Genomic DNA, 27,321 nt, shown 5'->3' on the forward strand with positions numbered 1-27,321 from the left:
CCTAGCGAGAAGCACCCACAGGTGTGGAGGGGCAGGCCACCCCTTCAAGAATAACCCGGGAATCAGAGGTGGCAGTGAGCCAAGATCGTGCCATTGCACTCCAGCCTGGACAACAAAGTGAAACTCCATCTCAAAAAAAAAAAAAAAAGATTTGAAGTCAAACCTCAGGGGATGTGAATTCTGACTGCCTCATTCCAGTTGAATCATCTTGTCAAGTTATTTTATCAGCCTGTGGGCTTTTCTTTCCTCATCTCTAAAATGGGGAGTAGTTGAGAGACTGAGGAATAAAGATATGGAAATCCCAGTGTAAAGCCTCGTACTGGGGATGCTTTTATCCTTGAGATAGACCCTGCCTCCTGCCCTGCAGGCAGTGACCACAGCAGCACGTCCAGCCTTCCATGATGCAGGCATGTCTGTCTTTTCTCAGAGTGTGAAGAGTGCAAAGACCTTATAGAATCTGTGCTGGAGGAGGAGCTGCAGTTTCAGGAGAGGGAGCTGGCTGAATTGCTGAGGGCAGCTGCAAGGCTCCGGTAAGGCGGTACCTCTGTGGGAAGTGTATAAATACTATTTGAAGTGGGGCAGCCCAGACTGGTTGAACAAAGAGAAAATTTGTGCATGGAGAAGGGCAGAAATGTATGAGGCAGGCACAGAACTAGATTAAGACACAATGAGGCTATGGTCCAGTTAGGTGTCTAGGGTTTTCCGTTAAATAGCACATTAGTAAAAGGGAAACAACTGTCTGTGTTGGAATACTAGCAATGTGGCTTCTATCTGTGTGTCCTTGATCAAATTTACTTCACTTTTCTGCATGTCATCAACCTAGGCTACCTCATTTATAAAATGGAAATACTGACAGTATGTACCTTAGAGGGTTATGAAGATTAAATGCACAATTGCAAGTAGTTAGAACCATCTCTAATACATAGAAAACTCTGAACAACTATTTTCTGTTACTATTATATTTGTTCCCATTTATAGATGTGGTGATTGTCAGCATTTTCTATAAGAGATATTTTCAAACTTTCCAAAGTGCCTTTCATGATAAGAATGTTTCTCCTCCAAACCTTTTAAAAAAGTGTTATACTAGGTGGAGTATTAACTGCTAGGGCTATGGGATAGATAGATGATTAAGCAGCTGTTGTTTAGAAAATGAATTATTTGCTCAGGACCAGCATTGACCATCCTTAGGGGGTTTCAGACATAAGGTAGATTGTAGCATTTGAAAGTTCTTTTAATCCTTTGTTGAAATGAAATCATAGAAGCTCAAATGTGTAAAACTCACCAAAGCAGAGAGATTTGATTGAAGGGGGGATAGGTCTGGAGCCCCTGCTTCTCCCCAGTGTGTGTCTTTACTTCCCCTGACACTTTCTAGTAACTCTAAGGAATAGAGTTTGAAAGAGGACCTGTGGATAACTACTTAGAAGAATATCAGGGAGAAAACTCAAGCATGAGATGGGGTAGATGACTGCAAATGTTCAGTCCAGTCTGGGATACATGATTCTAAACATTAACTGAATAACTACTTGCATGTGTACATACCACCGGGTGCTATAAGTTGGGTCATAGGTGGCACTGTCCTTAGACTCACAGAGCTCACACTCCACATTGGAACCCGTGTGTATTAGTCCATTCTCACACTGCTATAAACACGTATCTGAGTGTTTTATAAAGAAAAGAGGTTTAATTGGCTCATGGTTCTGTGGGCTGTACAGGCTTCTGCTTCTGGGCAGGCCTCAGGAAACTTACAATCATTGCGGAAGTCGAAGGGGAAGCAGGTATGGTCGTCACATGGCCAGAACAAAGAGAAAGAGAGAGAGCAAAGAGGGAGGTGCTGCACTTTCAAAAACCATACCTCATGAGAACTCACTATCACGAGAACAGCAAGGGGGAAATTCGCCCCCAAGATCCAGTCACCTTCCAACAGGTCCCTCCCCCACCATTGGGGATTACAATCCAACATGAGATTTGGGTAAAGACAGAGAGCCAAACCATATCACCATGAGATATATTTATACAATAATTATAAAACAATGAAATCCCACACAGAGTAATGAAATTACTACTCAGAACTTTATTTTATTTTATTTTTGAGAGGGAGTCTTACCCTGTTGTCCAGGCTAGAGTACAGTGGCATGATCTTGGCTCATTGCAACCTCCACCTCCCAGGTTCAAGCGATCCTCGTACGTCAGCCTCCCTAGGAGCTGAGAGTACAGGTGCACACGCCAGCTAATTTTTGCATTTTCAGTAGAGATGGGGTTTCACCATGTTGCCCAGGCTGGTCTCAAAACTGACCTCAGGTGATCCTCCCACCTTGGCTTCCCAAAGTGCTGGGATTACAGGCGTGAGACACTGTGCCCAGCCAGAACTTCAGTTTTAATAGCCTACTTACTGATTATGGCCTATCTTCATGTCATTTAAAATAATACTGTCCTTCTTGACCTTTTCACTGATTTTTCTTTTTAATTTTCAATTAATACCAGAAATACCTGCCCAACACTTTTGAACCTGGCTTTTTTTTTGCCAAGTACTGCGCAATGCTTGATGTATATCATATGAAAATGTACTTAGGCTAAAGTGGGGAACCAAAGGGGCATCTTTTTAAAGCAAAGTTAGTAAAATAACAGACAAACCAAAAGCTGTTTCTTCATTCCTTCTGCCAAAGGCAAGTCACACAACTTGTACAAGAATTCATCTTGGGCCAGGTGCGGTGGCTCACGCCTGTAATCCCAGCACTTTGGGAGGCCAAGGTGCATGGATCACTTGAGGTCAGGAGTTCGAGATGAGCTTGGCCAACATAACAAAACTCCATCTCTACAAAAAATATATAAATTATGCTGGCATGGTGGTGGGCACCTGTAGTCCCAGCTACTTGGAAGGTTGAGGCAAGGGAATTGTTTGAACCTGGGAGGTGGAGGCAGAGGCGGAGATTGCAGTGAGCTGAGATTACGTCACAGCACTCCAGCCTGGGCAACAGAGTGAGACGCTGTCTCAAAAAAAAAAAAAAAGAATTGGGAGGCCGAGATGGGCGGATCACGAGGTCAGGAGATCGAGACCATCCTGGCTAACACGGTGAAACCCCGTCTCTACTAAAAAATACAAAAATCTAGCCGGGCGAGGTGGCGGGCGCCTGTAGTCCCAGCTACTCGGGAGGCTGAGGCAGGAGAATGGCGTAAACCCGGGAGGTGGAGCTTGCAGTGAGCTGAGATCTGGCCACTGCACTCCAGCCCCGGCAACAGAGCGAGACTCCGTCTCAAAAAGAAAAAAAAAAGAATTCAACTTGGGAGTTCTTTACAGGGATTCTAAGAGATGTCTCCTCTGAAACTTCTATAACCTATTATTCACTACATTCCCTCTTACATTTTACTCTTCTTTCTCACCTTAGGATACATGATCCCTTAATTCAGGCTCAGGCTAAAGAACTGACCCACTCACAACAGAAGATACAGGAAGGGAGAGGTGTCTGCTACCTTTTCACCCAGCATGTGAAGAACACAGTTAAGTCTTTTGAGGGCCTTCTCAGGAACACTGGCATTGTCTACTACCAGAGACAGAGATTCTGTGAGCAAATGGTACAAGGAATCCAGCTGACAGAGATCCTTGTCAGAAAACTGGCTACAGGTAACTTGGCTACAGGCTCTGAAGACACTTAGCTCCTCCCAAGTGCCCCAAAGTGGGGAGAAAAAATGCAAAGTTATCTTCATTGTAGATTTTATTTTAGTTTTGACTATCGTCCTTAATCTGCATTCTACTGTTTTCTCTTTAGAACACTCAGGTAATTCCTTTTCATATTCTTTCAACAGTTCTGAGTTTTGTGTTTTATTTTGAGACAGAGTCTTGCTCTCTTACCCAAGCTGGGGTTTAGTGACACGATCCTGGCTGACTGCAATCTGTGCCTCCTGGGCTCAAGCTCCCACCTCAGCCTCCCAAGCAGCTGGGACTACAGGTGTGTGCCACCATGCCTGGCTAATTTTTGTATTTTTTTGTAGAGGCAGTGTTTCACCATGTTGCCTAGGCTGGTCTTGAACCACTGAGCTAAAGTGATCCACCTGCTTTGGCCTCCCGAAGTGCTGGGATTACAGGTGTGAGCCACTGTGCCTGGCCTGAGAGTTTTCAGTTTCAATCAGTAAGAGGGATAGAGTATAGTGGATTACTTCATCTTTTTTTTTTTTTTTTTTTTTTTTGAGACGGAGTCTCGCTCTGTCCCCTGGGCTGGAGTGCTGGAGTGCAGTGGCCGGATCTCAGCTCACTGCAAGCTCCGCCTCCCAGGTTTACACCATTCTCCTGCCTCAGCCTCCCGAGTAGCTGGGACTACAGGCGCCGCCACCTCGCCCGGCTAGTTTTTTGTATTTTTTAGTAGAGACGGGGTTTCACCGTGTTAGCCAGGATGGTCTCGATCTCCTGACCTCGTGATCCGCCCGTCTCAGCCTCCCAAAGTGCTGGGATTACAGGCTTGAGCCACTGCGCCCGGCGATTACTTCATCTTAATGAGTATAAGAACTCACCTTCATTTCTGGAAGATATTTTCACTGGATGTAGGGTTCTAGTTGACAGTTTTTGTTTTTAAAAAGTGTTTGAAAAGTGATATTCCACTGTCTTCTGGCTTACATTGTTAACAATAAGAAGTCTACCATAGTTTTTATTTTTGTTCCTCTGTATATAATATGTCTTTTTTCACTGGCTGCTTTTGAGATTTTCTATTTATCACTGGTTTTAAGCAGTTTGGTTATGATAAGACCTTGTATAGTTTTATCTTTTACATATTGTTTTTACTTTAGTTTCTTGCATCTGCATGTTTATAGTTCTGATCAAATTTGAATAATAATGACATATATGTCTTAAATATGGCATATACAATATATTACATATGGCATATATATCAAATATATATAATATACATTCTATTCTTTCTCTCTATCCTCTTCTTCAAAGACTCCCGTTATATTTGTATTAGCTGCTTTGAATTTTTACCACAGCTGACTAATGGTCTGTTCATTTTTGTTGTATCTTTTTTTCTCTCTCTCTTTGTTTCTATTTCCATGTCTTGGAATTGATTAATCTTTCTTTAGCAGCATCTAATCTGCTGTAAATCCTATCCAGTGTATTTTCACCTCAGACTTTATTTTTCATCTAAATTCAATTTATGTATTTTTTTAACGTCTTCTATGTAACTCCTCATCATTTCATATTTTCCTCTATCTATTTTATTTTATTCTATTTTTTGAGTTGCCCAGGCTGAAGTGCAGTGGTGAGATTTTGGCTCAAGTGATTCCTGTGCCTCAGCCTTCTGAGTAGCTTTGATTACAGGCATGTGCCTCCATGCCCAGCTAATTTTCATATTTTTCATAGAGACGGGGTTTCACCACATTGGCCAGGCTGGTCTCAAACTCCTGACCTCAGGTGACCCACCCACCTTGGCCTCGCAAAGTGCTGAGATTACAAGCATGAGCCGCCACAGCTGGCCTAGCTTCTTTAATACAAGGAATATAGTTATATTTGTTTCAATGTTCTTGTCTACAGATTCTGTCATCTGTGTCCTTTCTCTTGTTTTTTAGTTCTCACCTGATGTGTCCTTTCTAAGTCAGTTTAAGTAGATTGATATTTTTTTCCTTCTCATCATCATGGAATATAGTTTTCTGTCTCTCTGCATTCCTAACATTATTTGATTTGATGTTAGACATTGCGAATTGTAACTTATTGAATGCTGGATTTTTTGCATTTTGTGTTAAAATTCTTTTAGCTTTGTTTTAATATACAATGAAGTGGCCGGGCGCGGTGGCTCAAGCCTGTAATCCCAGCACTTTGGGAGGCCGAGACGGGCGGATCACGAGGTCAGGAGATCGAGACCATCCTGGCTAACACGGTGAAACCCCGTCTCTAATAAAAATACAAAAACTAGCTGGGAGAGGTGGCGGGCGCCTGTAGTCTCAGCTACTCGGGAGGCTGAGGCAGGAGAATGGCGTAAACCCGGGAGGCGGAGCTTGCAGTGAGCTGAGATCCAGCCACTGCACTCCAGTCCAGGCGACAGAGCAAGACTCCGCCTCAAAAAGAAAAAAAAAAAAAAAAAAAAAAAAACAATGAAGTTATTTTAAAACAATTTGCATCTTTTCAAGCTGGCTTTTTAATTTTTTTAGGCAGGATAAGCACAGCTATTAGTCAACAGCTGTTTTTCCCACTATGGAGGCAATATGACTTTTAAGAAAATAGACCTTATTTTTTAGAGTAGTTTCAGATTCACAGCAAAATTAAGCAGGGAGTACAAAAATTTCCCATATACCCCTTGCCTCCACACATGCATAACCTCCTAGACTATCAACATCTCTCACCAGAATGGTACATTTTTTACAGTTGATGAACATAAATTGACATGTCATTATCACACAAAGTCCATAGTTTACACTGGGGGCAACACTCTTTTGAAGATTCTAAGCCAGTGATCTCCCACAGATTTGGCACCAGGGACTGGTTGCATGAAAGACAATTTTTCCACAGACAAGGTGGGGGTGGGATGGTAGGGGTTGGGAGTTGGGTGGTTTCAGTACCAAACTGTTCCACCTCAGATCATCAGGCACTAGTTAAAGTCTCATAAGGAGCATGCAACCTAGATCCCTGGCATGTACAGTTCACAATAGGGCTTGTGCTTCAATGCTAATCTAATGCCATCTCTGATATGACAGGACACAGAGCTCAGGCAGTAATGCTTTCTTGCTGGCTGCTCACCTCCTGCTGTGAGGTCCCGTTCCTAACAGGCCATGGACCAGTGCTGGGGGTTGGGGACCCTTGTTCTAACCAATGCTCCCTCTACTAAAAGGGATTTTCACTGTACCTGATGGAAACACCAAGTGTTGCAAGCTCTGTGTGAGCTACAGATATTATTCCTTTTGGGAAGTTCTTTTCCCTGCTTTGCATAATTTCCTCAAATACATGTACTAATGAGTACTTAGCTGAAGATTGAAGACAGATATCCAAGGCATTCTGTCTGTGTAGCAATCTATTCTCTAGTCTGTCCTGTGGTGTCTGCCACCCTGACTTCTTCAAACTTACTACCAGGCTCTGCCTGGATCCTCCCTCCCTGCTCTGCAGTTGACAATCTTAGGCAGGAAACTGGAGCAATCACAGGACTCATCTCTTTTATTTTCTCTCTCTCAGGGATCACTGTACTGTACTGCACTATATCCAATGTTGAAGCTACAGTTTAAAATACCTTTTCCAGTTTCTTAGTTGCTTAAGGTGGAGGACAAATCTGGTCCCTATTACTCCAACTTGGCCAGAAGCTGAAGTCTCCGTTCAACCTTTGCGGTCAGAAAGAACGGTATGACAGAAGGCAGCTTGTTAGAATGGGAAGACCCCTGGGCTAAGAATCAGAATTGCCTAGGCTCTAGTCTCAGCACTGTATTTACTAACTTTGTGCAAGTGATTGATCCTTCTTGAATTTCTGTTTCCTCATTTGTAAAGTGGTCAAATCATAATTCCATGGCTGCTGTACAGATCAGTTGAAGTAGTATCTTAATGTTCATGAGTGTATTTCTCTTTCAGGGTTATTTATTTATTTTCAAGTCCCAATAAACTGTCCAAATCTTTTGGGGTAAGTTTAGGCACTGGATATAGTAGAAGCTGATGTAAGAAAAGTTGATTTATACTGGAATATTTTTCATAGAATCACCCCCAATTCTCACTAACAAACTGAGAAGAAGAGAAAAAGAATTACCCCCAAGAACATTGGAGGAAGCACAACGGGGACAGACTTGAAGGCACCTGGGCAGTCCTCTGGTTTTGCAGTAGAGGTAGGACAGGGCTATTTGTCCTCTCCGAGACTGGAGCAGGTTCTGTGTGTGAGTAGCAATGGGACAAACAGTCATGGTCTGGCAACCAGCTTGTGGCAGGAAGGAAGGTTATAACTGGAGAAGTCCAAAGGGCAGCCAGGCAAGTATTCTTTGAACTGGGGAACAAAAGACATTTTGAACTTTTTTCTCTGCTTCAAGCAGCTGATGTCATGGTGAGGACTCACCACATCAGGAACACCCTGTCCAGTGGGCTCAGGCAAGCCCGCCAGGCCACTTCTCTAAAGACACAACCTGTCGGGCGCGGTGGCTCAAGCCTGTAATCCCAGCACTTTGGGAGGCCGAGACGGGTGGATCACGAGGTCAGGAGATTGAGACCATCCTGGCTAACCCGGTGAAACCCCGTCTCTACTAAAAAATACAAAAACTAGCCGGGCGAGGTAGCGGGCGCCTATAGTCCCAGCTACTCGGGAGGCTGAGGCAGGAGAATGGCGTGAACCCGGGAGGCGGAGCTTGCAGTGAGCTGAGATCCGGCCACTGCACTCCAGCCTGGGGGACAGAGCAAGACTCCGTCTCAAAAAAAAAAAAAAAAAAAAAAAGACACAACCTGAGGCCTCCTGCAATAATTCTCCGAGAGCATTCTGAACACACATGTAAAGTGTTATGTCCCTGATCATATGGACCCCATGTGTGCGATGTGTGAAATGGGACCTGCTTAATTTCTGACCAGCTCTTTCTAATTTTGGTTTGCAGAATATCAAAATGGTAAGAAAAATGAAGACAGGCAAAAGCTACTGGCTCCCAGGTAACTGAATGATGAAGGGGCTGATAATGGACTGACCAAATCTAGAGAGGATTCCAGAAGCAAGGACTCAAATCTAGAGAGGATTCCAGAAGCAAGGGCTCAAATCTAGAGAGGACTCCAGAAGCAAGGGCTCAAGAGGTTAAAGGTCCCAGATCTGGAAATAGCAGAAACTGCTGATTGTTCCTTTTTCTGTTGACTGATTATACAATGTGTCCTTTTAAAAATGGTTCTCTGTTCTCTTTGCAGTTCTTGTATTGGTTCCTATTTCCTAGTAATTTCTCACACTTAGTTAACTAGTCAGTCTTACCGAAAAGTAAACTAACCAGGGATCCCTGGTTTCTGTATCTTTAAAACCTATATGGTTACAAACCAAAGTGAGATGCCTTTCTGGTTTCTGCACAGTTGTCCTGAATTATGTTGGCAGATATTTTATAGCCAGAAAATTACCTTCAAAAATAAATGGAAACCATACCAAGTATTTAGAGCTAGGGGTCTAAAATCTGCAAAAGCCCTGGGATGTTACATTGTCTCAAAAGCCAGTATTCAATGGACCACTCCACATCATATTAAATAAAATCTGAACACAGCATTTTGAAGCCAATAGTATGGGTCTTTGTGTCCTGTGTGCCCTGAGTGTATTTTAGAGTGGTTGTTGAGTCTACTACCTTATCTGTGTGTTATGAGGTCAATGCACTGATCACTTGCTGTTTTCACTTCTATACTAACTCTCGACTCACTATACTCCCAGTCAAAAGTGGATTGTATACTTCCTCTTTGATATGATGGTCCCTTTGGTCTTGGTGCCTCTTCCAAGAGCTTCAGATCAGAACTAGCTATGAAGCTGTGGTTCCAGGCTGCCTTGGTTTAATTCCTTGTCTTGCCTACTCCACCAGGCTCAGGAGGGAGGCCCAGGAGGAAGAAATGGATGAAGTCCTGGAGGACTCACTAGATGAACAGTATTTGACTCATTCCAGCCGCCAAGACTCCCACCAGCTTCCCATTAGCAATGCCGTCCTCTTTGATGCACAGGAAGACCCCTCTGCTCTGGATATAGCCAGTGAGTGCTCCTTTGATAAGAAAAATAAAGCTCCATCAATCTCTCAGTAGCTCCTACATTCTACACGCTCAACACCTCTGTCTAAACTGAGAGATGTTATTCTCTGCAGGCAGGCCCTGAAGATTCACTTTAAAAAAGTGATTAGGCTGAACACAGCTCTGGGATCAAGTCTCAAGTACAGGTGTGGGTCAGGTAATTTGCTCTGTTCCTGTCCTCACCTCAGTCCCTCTGGCCCGGACTGGCATCTGCAAGCTGGTATACTCAAAGCAGGCCAGAATGGAGAGAGTGAAGAGATTATGGCAGACTCTCTGCCACTGCTGCAGCACATGTACAAATCCGTTTAACAGATCTCCTTCTTTAAAATGGGACATCTTATCTTTCCTGAAATATATATATTTTTGAGACAGGGTCTCTTGTTCTGTCACCCAGGCTAGAGTGCAGTGGCATGATCTCGGCTCACCACAACCTACAACCTGGGTCAAATGACCCTCACACCTCAGCCTCCTGAGTAACTGAGACCACAGATGCATGCCACTACTCCCGGCTATATTTTTGCCTTTTTGGTAGAGACAGAGTCTTGCCTTGTTGCCCAGGCTGGCCTCAAACTCCTGAGCTCAAGCAATTCACCCATCCCTGCCTCCCAAAGTGCTGAGATTACAGACGTGAGCCACCGTGCCCAGGCTTCTTGAAATATTCTTGATAATTATAGTTCCTGAACAGTTTTCCCAAGCTGTTCTAGCCATCCCAAGAATGTTGGCAGGCTTGTCCATATGTTTGGAGGTGCAATTATAATGCTTCCTGGGTTTCAAGCTCCGGTCTCCATCTCCCCTCAGAGGGTGCTTGCTTTCCCCCAAGGTGCCATCTGACTAATAGAATATCAGGAAATTTCCATAAAGACAAGACTTTGGTCTTGGCAACCCTTTGGTAAATAGCCAGGGTTCTCCATCTTTGTGCAGCACCAAGGTATTTTTACGATCTCTGTTAGTTTAGTCTCAATGTTGTAATTCAATCTAAATAAACAATGAGGCTATCTGCTGGAGAAAAGGCTGAATCTAACAGCAATTCCACCAGCATGCCCTCTTCCCAGAATAACTCCATGCTAGCCATTGGAGCTTCCCTATGTATATAAGAGCCCTTGGGGTTGGTAGCCTCACTGGTGTGTGTATAGATTAAAACCTTGACCTATGTCTCCCCTCCCTTACTTGAATGTTTGACTTTACTTTGGGGGCAAAAGTTTGTATTGTTAGGGGACTATATGCTTTTATACTCTTCTACATAATAGAAAGAGACTTTATTAATTCACTCACTGAGCTTTCATAGTAATATAAACCACATTAGGCTTGTCATTTTGTCAGTGATGGGTGTAAGTATGTGGCTTTTATTACTCATACCATCCTCTGACAAAGGCATTCTTATTTCTCTTTCCAATTTCACAATAAGGTACAGAGGAAGGTCTTTACCATCTGTTAAAGATGTTCAGGGCTGGGCACGGTGGCTCACACCTATAATCCCAGCACTTTGGGAGGCCTAGGTGGGTGGATCACTTGAGGTCAGGAGTTGGGACCAGCCTGGCCAACATGGTGAAACCCCAGCTCTACTAAAAATGCAAAAATTAGCCAAGCATAGGGGTGCATTCCTGTAGTCTCAGCCACTCGGGAGGGTGAGGCATGAGAATCCTTTGAAACTGGGAGACGCAGGCTACAGTGAGCCAAGTTAGTGCCTCTGCTGTCCAGCCTGGGTGACAGAATGAGACTCTGTAAAAAATACAACAGCAACAACAACAAAAAGATGTTCAGGAGAGATATTTTGTAGAGAGGAACGTATTCCCTAGTACCTATAAGTCATCTCAAGGAGGTGGTTGCACCTTTCCTAGTGCTAGAAAAGCCCTACTCAGAGACCTTCAGTGTTTTCCCATCTCCTGTCAACCTGCCTTATACTTCCCCTATCTCCATGTGGGGGGCATCCCTGTGGAGTTTGCTTAGCACTTGGCCATGCTTTGTTTGAAACCTTAAAAACTCTTAAAGAAGGTTGCCTTATGTTCCCTCATGAGAAGATGAAGTTGGCAAAAGGATGGTAAAGGACAGGGATCTTGATGAGAGGCCCCTGACTACCCCTTTAGTGATCGGCATTCTTCATTTCCCATCTCATTCCATGTCCTGGTGGAATGGCTGCAGAAGATAAGATCCTGAAATAGTTGCTGCTTTGGTATGCTAAGGGACCTGGTTACTGTTCTTCTGGCCCAGCACAATGTTATGAAATGATGGCCTCTGTGTGAGAGCAATCTAAGAGGAGGGGAGTTGGAGAGAACCACCTTGGGGTGGTAGAATGAAGAGTAATCAAGACATAAGGGAAGCTGATGAGGATGGCACCATGTTTGGATCCCCTCCTCCTAGCTCCTTGGCCCCCTGGTCCTCCTGTCACTGCGGCCATCTCCGCTGGGCTCTGCAGTTGCTCACTCCTGCAGCCCAGCACACCTTGATGCCTCCTCCTTGCCTGGGTGTCCTCACATCCCCTCTTTCTGTTTCTCCCTCATCATACTCAACCCTCTCCCCTCACACTCTCTTCCCCAGTTCATACCCTTTGCTCCCTTGCCGTTTCTACTCTCACCTTGAGATTCTTTCTGTGGGAAGGGTGAGGAGGGAGCGGGGTGCTGGGAATAAACAGAGGGGCAGAGGCCTTTCCATATGTGCTGTAGATAAAGAAAAAGAGAGAGTGACACAAAAAGTAACAGAGCGAGGCAGTGACTGAAATCTGCACAAACCGAAATGACAGAGAGACCCACCGAGAGGACAATTGAGGCCAGAGAGATGTCAAGAGACAGAGAAAAAGGGCCCAATGTATGCTGACCCAGAGAGCGGAGGGCACTCAGAGGTCTGGAGCCCAGGAAGCAGTCTGTTACCAAGAGTTTAAGATTCAAGAGATAGCAGGAAATATGGGAGACAGAGAAACTCAAAGAGACAGCAAGCCAGAGAGAAGCTGAGGAGGAAAGATGGAAACAGAGTGAAATAGACAGAGACCCAGATGGGGAGGGGTTGTGCAGCTGGAACTCACAGACACACAAGTCCTGAGAGACAGAGGCATGGGGAGGGGAGAATTATTATGCCTGTCCCCAGCCAAGCTCAGTGTCCCCAAGGAGATACTTGGCTGTGAGTGACTTCCCTGGTGCAATACCCCAAAAAGTAGGGACATCCTGTGAAAAGAGACTCAGTGTCCAGGGCCGGGATTCTAAAGGAGGAATCCCTGGCCCCAGGCCTAGGATCCTGGACATGAATACTTGGCAGAACTGGGGGAAGTGGCCTCAGGATTCCAGTTCTCCATCAAGCCCAAGGCTCTCTAGGGATCCCCTGCTCACGTTGGAGCCTCTGGCCGGGCCCCTGCTTGGCCTCCTTGGTCTCTCTTGTCCTGTCAAGAGAAGTTCCTGAAACCAGCTGCAGTCCAGCGTCTCTCCCTGAGCTCTGTAGTTAATGGCTCAGCCTCTGACAGGCCTGGGGGCTGGGGATTGCAACACTTTCCAAGCCTCCCTCCTGCCCTCCCTTGAGTCTTTGAGGGCACAGGCAGCCCTTTCCTCCCAGGAAGGAGCCTATGAGAGAAGCTGGTGAGGCCCCGGCAGCCTTCCTGCCTCGGGGATCTTAAAGGGCTGGGGAATGTGGCAACAATGTCCCCCTCCCCTGCCTCCGGATTTCGTGAGCTCAAAGCTTTGAGGCTGGGCAGAGTCCAGGCTCCCACCTGGCTGGGCACCATCCCTATGTCCCCCGCCCTGGGGGAGCATCACTTGGAGGCAAACCCGGGCTGGAAGGCTCACCCAGCCAGCCCCAAGCCTCTTTTCAGCTCTAGCCTTGGGACCCAAATCTTCACAGTATTCAGAAGGGTGTGTTCCAGGTTCCAGGGAAATTTATAACCCAATACTCACTACTCCCTTCTTCATTACATATTCTGTGCATTGCCCATAGACCAGGCAGATGGATAAACAGGAATTTTGGGAGAAAGAAAGGAGGATGTCTTGGTGAGGCATGGAGTCTTTATATGTTCACTAAAAATTAGTAATGTTTACCCACAATGGTTCTGCAACACTGAATATTTTGTAACTGAGTGAAATAGACTACATTTTATGTCTTTTATTGTCTGTATTCATGATTCCTCTGCAACTACAAATAACTTTATTTGCATTTTCTCAGAAAAGTTCTAACTGCTCATAGTTTATTGGATTCATAACCCAGTAAAGGTTAGGTACCAACAGACCAGCAGACTGTCTTTAACATATAATCCTTTTTAGGCATCTGGGTCTGATGTGATGCTGCAGACCACGGCTGCAGTTCTAGTTCCAGGCCAAACGACCTGACTGCCTGCTGCAACCCTCCCAAGATATCCCACAGGCTCTGCTCGCTCAGTGAGTCCCATGGACTCTCTTCTTTCAAAATATGACCAGAATCCTGGGTATTCACTGTAAAGTTCGACTTGGCTCTACGTTCAAATATTTGTATGATCATATAGTAGAAAATATAAATATCACTGAAACCAATACCAGCCAGCTCCAAGCTACCCTCATCTCTTGCCTAGATCATCACAATAGCCTCCTCCCTGCTCTCCTGCTTCCATTCATCCTTGTTCCCCGACCTGTCTGTAGTTCCTTCAGCAGTCAGTGCGATATCAAGAAGTCTGATCAGGCCATCCTTGTCCCAACCTTTCCAACAGCTCCTGTCTCATTCAGAGTCAAAGTCAAAGCCCTTTCAATGGTCTACAAGGCCCTACACAACCTGGTACCCCCATTACCTCCTAGATCCCTCTCCTGTTATTTCCCCCTTGCTGCCTTGCTCCAGCCACTCTGCGTTCTTTGCTTCTTTAACGTTATGCTGTCTCTTGCCTCAGAGATTTTGCCCTTACTGTTTCATTTGCCTGGACTCTTTCCCCCACAAATACTACATGGTCTGGTCCCTCCCCTTCTTTAGGTCTTTGCTCAAATGTCACTTCTCATCGAGGCCTTCTCTGAGCACCCTTTTCAAAATTTACAAGCCCCTTCCCTCCTACTCCCTATCTCTCTCTCCCCCATATCCCTTTTCACCATCTGATATTGGCTGTCTCAATCCCCACTAGACTGAAAGTTCCATAAGGGCAACAGTTTTTGTCTGTTTTGTTCAAAACCTTATCTTCAGTGTCTATACACTGGTTGCCACACAGTAAGGCCTCCATGTGTGTTTGTTGAATGAATCATCAACTGGATGAATCTTCCCCCACTTCACCAAATCTGTCTCCAATCTATACCTTGTCATGGTGAATTAACCACCCTCCCCTCCTCTCCCTAGTCACACAGCTCAGGGACTCAGGCAGGAGTCATTCCTTACAACCCCTTCTCCACATTCCCATGTCCAGTCAGTTCTTTTTTTTTTTTTTTGAGACAGAGTCTCGCTTTGTCACCCAGGCTGGAATGCAGTGGCGCGATTGTGGCTCACGGCAACCTCTGCCTCCCGGGTTCAAGTGATTCTTATGCCTCAGACTCCCCAGTAGCTGGAATTACAAGTGTCTGCCACCATGCCTGGCTAATTTTTGTATTTTTAGTAGAGATGGTGTTTCACCATGTTGGCCAGGCTGGTCTTGAACTCCTGACCTCAAGTGATCCGCCCACCTCAGCCTCCCAAAGTGCTGGTTTTACAGGTGAGCCACCTCACCTGGCCTTCTAGTCAGTTTATTTTTTATTTTTATATTTTTTGAGACGGAGTCTCGCTCTGCCATCCAGGCTGGAGTGCAGTGGTGCGATCTTGGCTCAGATTCAAGTGATTCTCCCGCCTCAGCCTCCTGAGTAGCTGGGACTACAGGTGCCTGCCACCATGCCTGGCTATTTTTAAAATATTTTTAGTAGAGACAGGGTTTTGCCATGTTGGCCAGGCTGGTCTCAAACTCCTGGCCTCAAGCGACCTGCCCACCTCAGCCTCCCGAAGTGTTGGAATTACAGGCATGAGCCACTGTGCCCGGCCCCAGTCAGTTCTTAGTGAAGGAGAAAGGGCCTTTTGTTCACCATTCAGAGAACTTGTGCCTGGAGCAGGGACACAATGGTGAGACGCAGTTTTAGTTCCTGCCTTTATGGAGCTCCCATCTCAGCCCTGCCAACGGCCCTGCAATCCTTCTCTTCTCCCTGCCTTTCTTCAGAGGCCCGTCGTCGCAGCCCAACTCCTGAACCGGATATGCAAGTTACCCTCACCTCCCTCTTCTGCCTCGCCAGCCCCTGCTTCCTTAGATCCAGCCCGTCATGCTCCAGTCACGCCAAATTCACTAGCATTTCCCTGCTTGCCCCAGGCTCTGGAACAAGCCTGTGACTTTCTTCTGCGGAGCACCTGTCAGCTCCCACTGGCTAAGTCCTGTTCCTGACCCAGTTCAAGCATCCAGCCTGAGCTCAGCCTCCCTCTGGGCTTCCACACCTTAATCAAGCTGAATCAGGGGCCCTCCTCCCCATTCATCCTGTACTACTGTGGTAGGCTGTTGGTCACCTGCCTCCTCCGTTATACTGTGAGCTCCTTGAGGGCAGAAACCACATTCTCACCTCTGCCTTTCCGGCCTCAGTACAGTGCTGGACACACAGGGGATACTTGATGCATATCTGTTGGGCTGCAGAGCCTTGGAGACGGTGTTTACCTTCTCCAAGCCTCTGTTTCCTAATCTGTCATGGCGATAATAACTCCTCCCAGGGATTTTGTGACAATTAAATGGGCTATCAGAAATACAATGCCCAGTATGGTAATCAGCACATAGTAGGTGTTCAGTGAAGTTGCTTTCCTTTTTCCCTTCTGCGTAATTCAATATTTAGGAGCCAGATTCTACTGATCTCCTTTGTGCTCCATTCTCTGTTGAGGACCCGCACCAGGAAATGGAGCTGCAACAGCCGGAATAAAAGTTAGATTTAAGGAAATGAAAGTTAGATTTAAGGAAGAACTTTCTTTGGAGTGTACTGAGGCTGAGATGATGAACTGAGGAGTCAGGCTGCTTGGCTTTGCCACTTGCTGCCTGTGTGACTCCGAACAAGTGTTTAATCTCTTTGAGCCTCGGTTTTGTCATTTGTAAAATGGTACTAGCAGTATTGGCTTCATAGGATTCTTGAGAGAAATCAGTGACTATAGGGCTTGTGGAACACAGCCAGGCACACAGTAAATGCTTAGTAAGTATTTACTATGATGCATTGAAGAGCACAAGACAGACAAGGAGTCATCCCCTCCACCTCCACCCAGTGTCAGGCTTTGTGGATACTTCCTCCTCCGGCTGTCCTGCCTCCCGCCCCGCCTCCATCAGACAAGGCATCTGTGTGTTGGAAACCCCTGGTAAGGGAGTGCTGGTGAGGGAACCCTATTCCCGGCAGCCTAGCTACTGAGCCCTGGGTTGTTTCTGTTTCTGTTTCTGTTACTGCCTGTGTTGTGTTAGGCTTCGGGGTAGGTCAAGGAGCAGCTCGTTCCAGAGGGGCTGGGGCGGGGACCAGGTGGGCAAGCTGGGGTGAGTGCCCAGAAGTTGAGGCTGTGGTGCTCAGCTACCAGGGCCAGAGTTGGCTGGAATACAGCAGGCGGCTAAGATTGTGCAAACAGGTCACTGTGCAAGCATGACCCTGTGTGTGACCTCGATTGTGGAAACAGCTGTTTACTGGAGGCTGCCCGCTTGGGCAGCCTGCTTACAAAAAGCCCTTGAGCTGTTGACTTAGAAAGAAACGGAACACTCCTTCTTTCCTGAACCCACCCTGAACTTTCTGCCTCCTGGCCTTTGCTCAGGCTGTTCCCCCTGCCCCGAGTGCCCTCCCTCACCTCCACCTCAACTTGCTGAAATTCTACTCATTCTTCAAGACTCAGAGAAAGTGCCACTAACGCTTTTTTTCTTTTTCTTTTTTTTTTTTTGAGACAGAGTTTCATTCTTCTTGCCCAGGCTGGAGTGCAGTGGCACGATGTTGGCTCACTGCAACCTCCTCCTCCTGGGTTCATGCGATTCTCCTGTCTTAGCCTCCCAAGTAGCTGGGATTACAGGCACCCGCCACCACACCTGGTTAATTTTTGTATTTTTAGTAGAGAAGGGGTTTCACCATGTTGGCCAGGCTGGTCTCGAACCCCTGACCTCAGGCAATCCGCCTGCCTTGGCCTCCCAAAGTGTTGGGATTACAGGCGTGAACCACCGTGCTGGGTCACCAAGTCTTTTTTCATAAGCTATCCCCTCATTTGTAGAGTGTGTCCTGTGATATACCTTTAGTGTCCTGACAGTGTTTTACCTTATGGCGCTTTCCAGATCCGTGGGTTCTAGGATCTTTCCTTATTCACCTCTGAAAGGTTGGGAAGTTGAGGCCCAGAGAGGGAATGTAATCTGCCCATGTCCCACAGCCATTTTGAGGCTGGGCTCTAAATGAGGCCTCTGCATTTTCTGCCACACTCACCACCCCTCTTTCAGGCCCCATCCACCTCTGACCTCGGACCTTTGCTCTAACCCCTGGGTTAAAGTGGGAACTAGAGGGATGGGTGGGACTTGTATGGAGGAGGGAAGTATGCTGGGCAGGGGAACAATGAGAACCAAGACATGGAGGTTGGAATGGGTGCCATAACAGAGGCAGAAGGTGGCCCAGGCCTGGGAATGGTGGTGGTGGTGGTGGTGGGGAGGGAGGGAGGACCTGCGTTCTAGACCCACAGATGACATTGATGCTGCATGACCCTGAGCAGAACCTCATAGTCCTGCCTTTCAGACCCCCAGCTCTCCTTGAAGCTCCACACACACCCCAAACTAAACACGCCTCCCAACTGAGCTCTTCCATGTTTTCTCCTGAAAACGAGCTTTTCTGTCCTGGTGAATCCAGAAACTTGAACTGGTCCTGAACACCTTCCCTGCCGGTTACCCCCTACATCCGGTCTGTTGCTCCTTCCTGTGGGATCTGCCCCTTTTCTCCCACCTTACAGCCCCTGTAGGAAGCCAGGCCACCATTATTGTCTCCTTGGATGACGTCTTGGCTTCCTCCTGGTCTCCCTGCCTTCATTTCTGGGATACCACCCTTGCTATACTTAGCTGGAGAGCTTCTTCCAAATTACTAATTCCAGTATGTCACCACCCAACTGAAAATTGGCTGGGCACGGTGGCTCATGCCTGTAATCCCAGCACTTTGGGAGGCCAAGGCAGGTGGATCACCTGAGGTCAGGAGTTCGAGACCAGCCTGGCCAACATAGTGAAACCCCGTCTCTACTAAAAATACAAAAATTAGCCGGGCATGGTGGCAGGCGCTTGTAATCCCTGCTACTTGGAAGGCTGAGGCAGGAGAGTCACTTGAAACCAGGAAATGGAAGTTGCAGTGAGCCAAGACTGTGCCACTGCACTCCAGCGGGGGCGACAAAAGCAAAATTCCTTCAAAAAATAAAATAAAAAATAAAAAAATAAAATCATCCATCCATTGGTTCCTCGCTGTCCATGGGATAAAGTTCTAAGTCTTCCTCAAGTCCTTTGAGGCCCTTCAAAACCAGACCCTGAATCCTTCTTCACCCTGGAGCCTCATCTGTCTCTCTTTTTTGTCCAGGTCCTAATCCCTGGAACCTGTGAATATGTCATTTCACATGTCAAAAGAACTTTGAAAATGTGATTAACGTTAAGGATCTTGCAATGAGGAGATTATCTTGGATTATCTGGGTAGATCCAAGAGCCTCATCTCTTGATACTCCCTTTCTCAACTCCTCTTCCTCATTTTTTAAAAAATTAATTTTTTATTTTTTTTGAGATGAAGTTTCGTTCTTGTTGCCCAGGCTGGAGTGCAATGGCTCAATCTCGGCTCACCACAACCTCCGCCTCCTGAGTTCAAGCAGTTCTCCTGCCTTAGCCTCCCGAGTAGCTGGGATTACAGGCATGTGCTACCACACCCGGATGATTTTTTATTTATTTATTTATTTATTTATTTATTTATTTTTTGGAGACAAAGTCTTGCTCTGTCACCCAGGCTGGAGTGCAGTGGCACAATCTTGGCTCATTGCAACCTCCACCTCCCGGGTTCAAGCGATTCTTCTGCCTCAGCCTCCCAAGTAGCTGGGACTACAGGCATGTGCCACCACACCCGGCTAATTTTTTGTATTTTTAGTAGAGATGGGGCTTCACCGTGTTAGCCAGGATGGTCTGGATCTCCTGACCTCATGATCTGCCCACCTCAGCCTCTCAAAGTGGTGGGATTACAGGCCTGAGCCACCGTGCCTGGCCCTCTTCTGCTTCATGAACCTGACACTTCAACCATTCCAGTTACCATCATTGTCTAATCATGTGCTACTTTTTCCAGGGCTCCAGGCCTTTTCCCATAGTGTCTCTCTGCTTCGGAATGCTCTTCCCTTATTTCTATGTCTGAAGAAATCTCTTTCATCCCTCAAAATCCAAGTAGCATGTCACCTCTTCTGTGAAGCCTTCCGAGATTTCCCAGGCTGCATTAGGCGTTGCTCCCAGATGTTCTGTGAAGGCTGGGATGGATCCATAACCTCAGTACCCAGCATGAGGCCTGGCATGGAGGAGCTATCCATGAAAGGTTGCTGTACAATTTGGATGTTGGACCTGGATTTTCAGGCCTTGGGGCCCCTGTGGCCATCCAGTTACCTACTGAGAGGTCTAACGTAGTCTCTTCCAACACGTGGCAACCAGCGCTGCATTCTCCTGCTTCCCTGGTGCTCAGCTGAGCAGGATTTTCTGCCTTTGATTGGTGCCGCCAAATGAGAAATGAATTAATGAGGACATCACTGATACTGAATACTGGTGGGCAAAACACCCCAGGCCCTCTCCCCAGTCTCAGAGAGGCTGGGATGGCTGCCCAGATGCTTTCCTGGGGGGTGCCTCTGGGGAAGGAAGCAGAATTCTAGCTTTGAGTGGGCAGAAGAGAAGACTTCCCCTCCCTCTTATCCCCTGCTTGTGGTCTTCTGGCCAGGAGGGCCTTATCTCTGCTCTCCAGGCCTGGCCTGCCATGGTATGGCTGGGGAGGGGCATGGTCCTGGTGGTCGGGGTAATGGGGAATCAGAAACTGAAGGGAGATAAAGCTCGGATATTTCACCTTGGCTCCGAGGAAACCTATTCCCTCTACAAACCTGTGGCTGGAGGATAGAGGTAGGTGCAGGAAAGAGACCCTAGGCCAGGCCAGTTTCTGTCCTATTCGTGGGCTTCCTTGGGTGAGGGAGCTGGACTCATCTTTCCAGGGTCTGAGGCTTCCTTCCCCATCAGACAGCTGATTTATGTCCCCACAGCACTGGGATGGGCAGGTGGAAGGGAGAAGACAGGGCCGTTTTTCCTAAAATTCTTGCCAGGAAGAGTGGCCAAGAGAAGTCAAATGACCTGTGTAAGGACAGAGAGAGGCAAAGGCAGTTCCAGAGCTTCTGGGATCAGAGCCTAAGGCCTGCATTCTCCCCTGCTTCCTGGGGAGTCTGACCGGGATCCTGAGAAGGAAGAGGGGTTCCCAGAGGTAGCCAGTCTGCTCCCTTGGTCCCATGTCCTCTGCCATTGCAGCCTGGAACCTGGGGACACAGATGGGGGCTCCTGCCCATAGATAAGCCTGTGGGTTGGGGGGCACCAGGGAGCAGAGGGATGGTGGCTTTTGCAACCTCCACGTGGTTATACTGTTCTTATGAGTGGTCTAGATGACTGAGGCGAGGCTGGACGTGTTATCTCTATCACCTTTCTGACCTCCCAGGCTATTCTGCGTTTCCTGCAATGTCCCGTTTATTCAATTCATGCACTTTTTAATTCACCCACTCCCATGCCCCGCAAGCTCTTCTTTCTGTTCATCCTCTCGCTCACCCGTTTATTCACCCATCTACCTTCCCATTCATTCATCTATCCACCTACCCATCCATCCATCCATCTGTCCGTCTGTCCATCTTTCCATCCATCTGTCCTTCCGTCCGTCTGCCTATCTATCCTTCCAGTCATCCATCATAACTACCAACTCAGTCATCCATCCACCATCCATGCATCCATCTGTCTATCCATATGTCCATCCACCCTACCATCCATCCATTCACCCACTAATTCATCCATTCATTATCCATGCATCCATCTGTCCATACTTCTATCCATCCATCCACTACTTATCCATCCATCCATCTACCCATCATACCCATCCATTCATTCACCCAACCACCACCTATGCACTTACCTATCCACCCATCCAGTCATTAATCCAGTAAAAAATTTTGAGCACCTGCCACCAATCAGGTCCTGCACTTGGACCTTAGGGTAGTGTGTTGAAGGGGGTGGGTTGCCCCTCCACACCTGTGGGTGCTTCTTGTTAGGTGGGACGAGAGACTTGAGAAAAGGAAATAATACACAGAGACAAGGTATAGAGAAAGAAAAGCGGGGCCCAGGGGGCCAGTGCTGTGCTTTCAGAGGACCCACACTGGCACCGGCCTCTGAGTTCCCTTAGTATTTATTGATAATTATCTTTACCATCTAAAAGATAAGGGAGTAGCTAGAAAATAGGATCATTGTAGGGAGGAAATCAGCAGTAAGACATATGAAAAAATCCTTGTAACATGAATAAGTTTAAAGGAAAATGCTGTGCCTTGAGATGTATATGCGACATCTCCATAAACCTTTTAGCAGTATGGCTCCAGCAAGCCCCACCTTATTCCTAAAGGCGGTTTTCTCCTTACTCAGTAAACAAAGCACACAATGGGTTTTACCCAGAGATGTACCATTGCCCAGGGAGGGGCAGGAGACAAATGTTTTTCTCTTTCTTGAGATTTAAGAGAATGGTGATGACCTTTAACCACAAGCAGCCTTTAGGCACTTGTTTAACAAATCACATTCTGCACAGCCCAAAATCCTTTTAACCTTGAGTCACCACACCACATGTCTCTTGCAAGGACGAAGTTGGGGGTAGGGTCACAGATTAACAGCATCTCAAATACAGAACTAAATGAAGTCTCTTATGTCTACTTCCTTCTATATAGACACAGTAACAGGCTGATCTCTCTTTCTTTTCCCCACAGTGTGTAAATAAAACTCCAGGCTATAATGGTGTGTGACAAGCAAACTTTCTCACAGGACCTCCGAATGCCTGCCATCCCTAAGGATACCACACTATCTCTGCAGCCCTTATGAATGGAGGCAGCTCCTTCTCCCAAACTCCAGGAACCAGAAATGACAGGATCCAGAAATGTGTTTGGATTTCCTCTTGATTCCAGATGTGTTATATGCAGATGTGACTCCAGTATCCTCATTTAAAGCTCTTGTCCTGTGAAGCTGCACCACCCTCTATGGCTCCCCATCACCCTCCTGCTGGCCTCCAGTTACTTGGCTTCTGTCTCTCTCCTTTTCTTTCTTTCTTTTTTTTTTTCAGATGGGGTTTTGCTCCTGTCACCCAGGCTGGAGTGCAGTGGCACAATCTCGGCTCACTGCAACCTCCACCTCCTGAGTTCAAGCGATTCTCCTGCCTCAACCTCCCAAGTAGCTGAGATTACAGGTGCCTGCTACTATGCCTGGCTAATTTTTGTGTTTTTGGTACAGATGGGGTTTCACCATGTTGGCTAGGCTGGTCTCAAACTCTTGACCTCAGGTGATCCACCCGCCTCGGCCTCCCAAAGTGCTGGGATTACAGGCGTGAGTCACTGCACCCGGCTGGCTTCTATCTCTTGACATAGGTATCCCCTCATAGTCTTTTTCTCTACTGCCATCCTGCCACCATCTAGGGAAACTTTACTGGCCACAAGGGTGCTGTGCTGACACACTGCTTTTCAATTCCTTCACTGGGTTATCTCTAAGGGCTTTTCCATTTTAGACACCCAATATCTTGTTTATGTTATGGACCTTGCAATCACCTGGATCTGCTCAACCTCTAGAGCCTTCCATCCAACACCTCCTCTTTGACCATAGGCCTCCCTCTGTCCATCTCTCACCCGCTCAGCCCGACAGCTCCTGCTCTCTAAACTCAGAGAGGCCTCCAGGCTCTGCTCCCTCTATTTCCTCATCTATCACCTCCTCCTCACTTCCCTTCCTTTCTTCCCCGCTGGTGAGCCCAGTGTTAATTCACTGAAGATTCTCTCACCTGTGCTCTGGGATTTGTGCAGTCCTGTCCATCCATCTCCTTGCCCAGCAGAGCTTCACGGGTTGGATTCTTTCTTTTTGGACTGGGTCTCATTCTGTCACCTAGGCTGGAGTGCAGTGGCACAAACATGGTTCCTCACAGCTTCGGCCTCCCTGGCTCAAGTGATCCTCCCACCTCAGACTCCTGAGTAGCTGGGACCTCAGGCACGCACCACCATGCTTGGCTAAATTAAAAAAATATATTTTTTGTAGAGATGGGTTCTGCCCATGTTGCCCAGGTTGGTCTTAAACTCCTGGACTCAAGCAATCCTCCTACCTTGGCCTCCCGAAGTGCTGGGATTACAGGTGTGAACCACCATGCCTGGCCTGGATTGGATTCTTAAGGTAAACTTTTATTGATGAATAGTGTATATACACCGTTGGAAAATTCTAATTGCAGTTTTTAACCTTACCTATAAGTGTATATAACTATATACACATATGATTTTAAGTGCTTAATTTTGACATAACTGAGGTTTATATAAAATTTGCAAGAATAGTGGGAGAAAACTCCTGTATACCCCTCACCCAAATCCTTAAAATGTTACCAACATTGTATCAAATTTGCTTTATCTCTTTCTGTGTGTGTATACATGTGTTCATACATAAAGGTTTTTTTCTGAACTGTTTGAGAGTAAGTTGTGTATGTGATTTTCCTTCACTCTAAGTTCTTCCATTGCGTGTTTCCTAAAAAACAAGGACATTGTCTTACATATGACCACAGTATGGAAGTCACTATTGCTGCAATATTATTAGCTAGTCTACAGATTTTATTCAGATTTCAGATCTTATTCAGATTGTCCTAGATATAGATTTTAAAATGCATTATGTATCTGCAATACTACCTCTGTGACATATATCACATTGCCATATATTTGTGACTCATTTTGAGGCTCTTCATTCTATTCCATTGGTCTACTGTGTCAATCTCATTCTGTCTCAATTACATTATATTTATAAGTCTTGATACCTGATAGGGCATGCTATCCCACCTTGTTTTCCTCCTCAGTTTTGCCTATTCTTGTGCCTTTGCTCTCCTAAGGTATTTTAGAATTAGCTTGTCAGGATCCACACTGCTAATTTCTAATTTTTGAGGCTACTTTACATGTAGATTAAGAATTGCTGTGCCTTCCAGAAAAAGCTAACTTTTCTATCCCTTTTAAGATGCTTTGCATCTTAAAGTCAGTTTTAATTCTGATTTTAGTGTAGCTCTCCCAGCCTATTTATGCATATATTTATGTATGTATGTATGTATTTATTTATTTATTGAGACAGAGTCTTGATCTATCGCCCAGGCTGGAGTGGCCGGATCTCAGGTCACTGCAAACTCCACTTCCCGGGTTTACGCCATTCTCCTGCCTCAGCCTCCCAAGTAGCTGGGACTACAGGCGCCTGCCACCTCGCCCGGCTAGTTTTTTTATATTTTTTAGTAGAGACGGGCTTTCGTCGTGTTAGCCAGGATGGTCTCAATCTCCTGACCTCGTGATCCACCCGTCTCGGCCTCCCAAAGTGCTGAGATTGCAGGCTTGAGCCACTGCCCCCAGCCCCAGCTTTCTTTTTTAAAAATTTTCTTAATTTTTTTTAGATATAAGATCTCGCTCGTTCTGTCACCCAGGCTGGAGTGCAGTGGTGTGATCATGGCTTACTGCAGCCTCAAACTCCTTGACTCAAGTAACCCTTCCACCTCAGCCTCCTGAGGAGGTGGAACTATAGACACACACCACCATGCCTGCTAATTATTTTTTATTGTAGAGATGGGAGTCTCTCTATGTTGCCCAGGCTGGCCTCAAACTCTTGGCTTCAAGCAATTCTCCCACCTCGACCTCCCAAAGTGCTGGGATTACAAGCGTAAGCCACCGCATTCGGCCTCCAGCTTTCTTCTGATTAGTGTTTGTGTGGTCTTTCAATCTATCTATGTTTTAGTGTCTTAGATATGCCACCATATGTAGCACAGAGCTGGATTTTTAAAAATCCAATCTAACAATATGTATTTTAAATAGCACACATAGATTTTTAGTTTATTGTGATTATAGATACATCTTGAGTCATTTTTGTTATCTTTCTTATCCTATTCCCCCTCCCCCTATTCTTTCTCTTCCTACTTGTTCTTCCTTCATTTGGATTTATTGAGTTTGTCTATTTTCTTACTCTATCCTTTTCTACCTCCTTTGTTGATTTGGAATTTATGTACCCTACTTGTATATTTCTATTTGAAATAGATAGATTGCGTCTATATTTCTATCCAAATAGATAGATTATATTGATTGCTTTTGAAATTCTATCCTGTGTACCTAAAGAAGTCTCAGGTTACTAGTATCTCAACCACCTTCCTAAATAATAGAAGGACTTTTGAACCTTTTGGCTGTGATCTTCCCCTACAGGTTTACATACTCTCTTTTTGGTGCAGTTTTTGAATTATTTCCTTACTGTTCCCGCCTGTGGTCATTATTTTATATAATATTTGTATAGATTTATCTGTTTATCAATTTATTTGCTTACTATTCTTTTGTGCATGCCAGTCCTTCCTTCTGGGGTAATTTCCCTTTTTTCTTGTAGCACATTCTTCAGTCAAGATTTGTTGTTGGTGAATGCTTTTTGCTTTTCTTTCTCTGAAAAAAAAATCCAGATGTTTCCATTTCACCATCAGCTTTGGAAGATGGTTTTGCTAAGTTCACAATTCTAGCTGACAGTTATTTTCTCCCAGAACTTTGAATCTCATCCCTGTCTTCTGGATTTCACTGTTGCTTTTGAGAAGAGTGCTGTCATCTAATTATCCTTCCTTTGTGGGTGGCATGTCTTTTCTATGTGGCTGCTTTTAAGATCTCTGTCTTTGGTGTTATGCAGTTTTCACCACACTGTGATTAGCTGTGGATTTCCTTTTTATTACGTTGTTAGATGTATATTACGTTCCCAGTGTCTGTGAAGTCATGTCTTTCATCAGTTCTGGAAAGTTCTCAGCCATTATCTCTTCAAATATTACCTCTCCCTCTTTCTCCCTCTATCCTCTTTCTGGGACTTTTATTCTACCTGCTATTGCTTTTAACCTCTCTTTCATATTTTCCATTTGCTTGTCTCTGTGCTGAAAATTGTGTAATGTCTTTAGATGAATCTTCCAGCTCACTCTGTCTCATCAACTGTGTCTAATATGCTGTTTAACCCATTTGTTGAATTTTTGATTTCAACAAGTTATTTCATTTCTAAAAGTTCTATGTTGTTCTTTTCCAGATCTATTTAAAAAAATTATCTCTTGTGATTTGATCACTTTTGTGATTTCATTTTTTATTTCTGTAAAATCTTCATTTATAGTTATTTCATTTACTGTAATTATAATAATTACAATTTCCATGATCATTAGGGATCTATATCTATCGTATGTTGTTTCTGCTAACAATCGCCTCTTGTGTGTTTGGTAATGTTTTTTTAAATTTTAAAAAAGTTGGTCCTCTGTATCTGTGGGTTCTGCATCTTGGATTTAACCCGTTGAGGATGGAAAATACTTGGAAAAAAATTCCACTAAGTCCCAAAAAGCAAAACTTGAATTTGTTCTGTGCCAAGTACTATTCCAATCCATCACAACAAAGTGATGTGTATGCATTGTACTAGGTATTATAAGTAACCTAGAGATAATTTAGAGTATATG

At 45.6% G+C, this 27,321-nt stretch overlaps 1 pseudogene; it reads left to right on the plus strand.

Annotated features, from left to right (window-relative positions):
- The window catches only part of LOC111543923, a 37,877-nt pseudogene that overhangs the window by 2,549 nt on the left and 8,007 nt on the right, over positions 1-27,321 (plus strand).

This window comes from Piliocolobus tephrosceles, chromosome 1, assembly GCF_002776525.5.
Source record: "Piliocolobus tephrosceles isolate RC106 chromosome 1, ASM277652v3, whole genome shotgun sequence".
In the NCBI taxonomy this organism is placed as follows: domain Eukaryota; kingdom Metazoa; phylum Chordata; class Mammalia; order Primates; family Cercopithecidae; genus Piliocolobus; species Piliocolobus tephrosceles.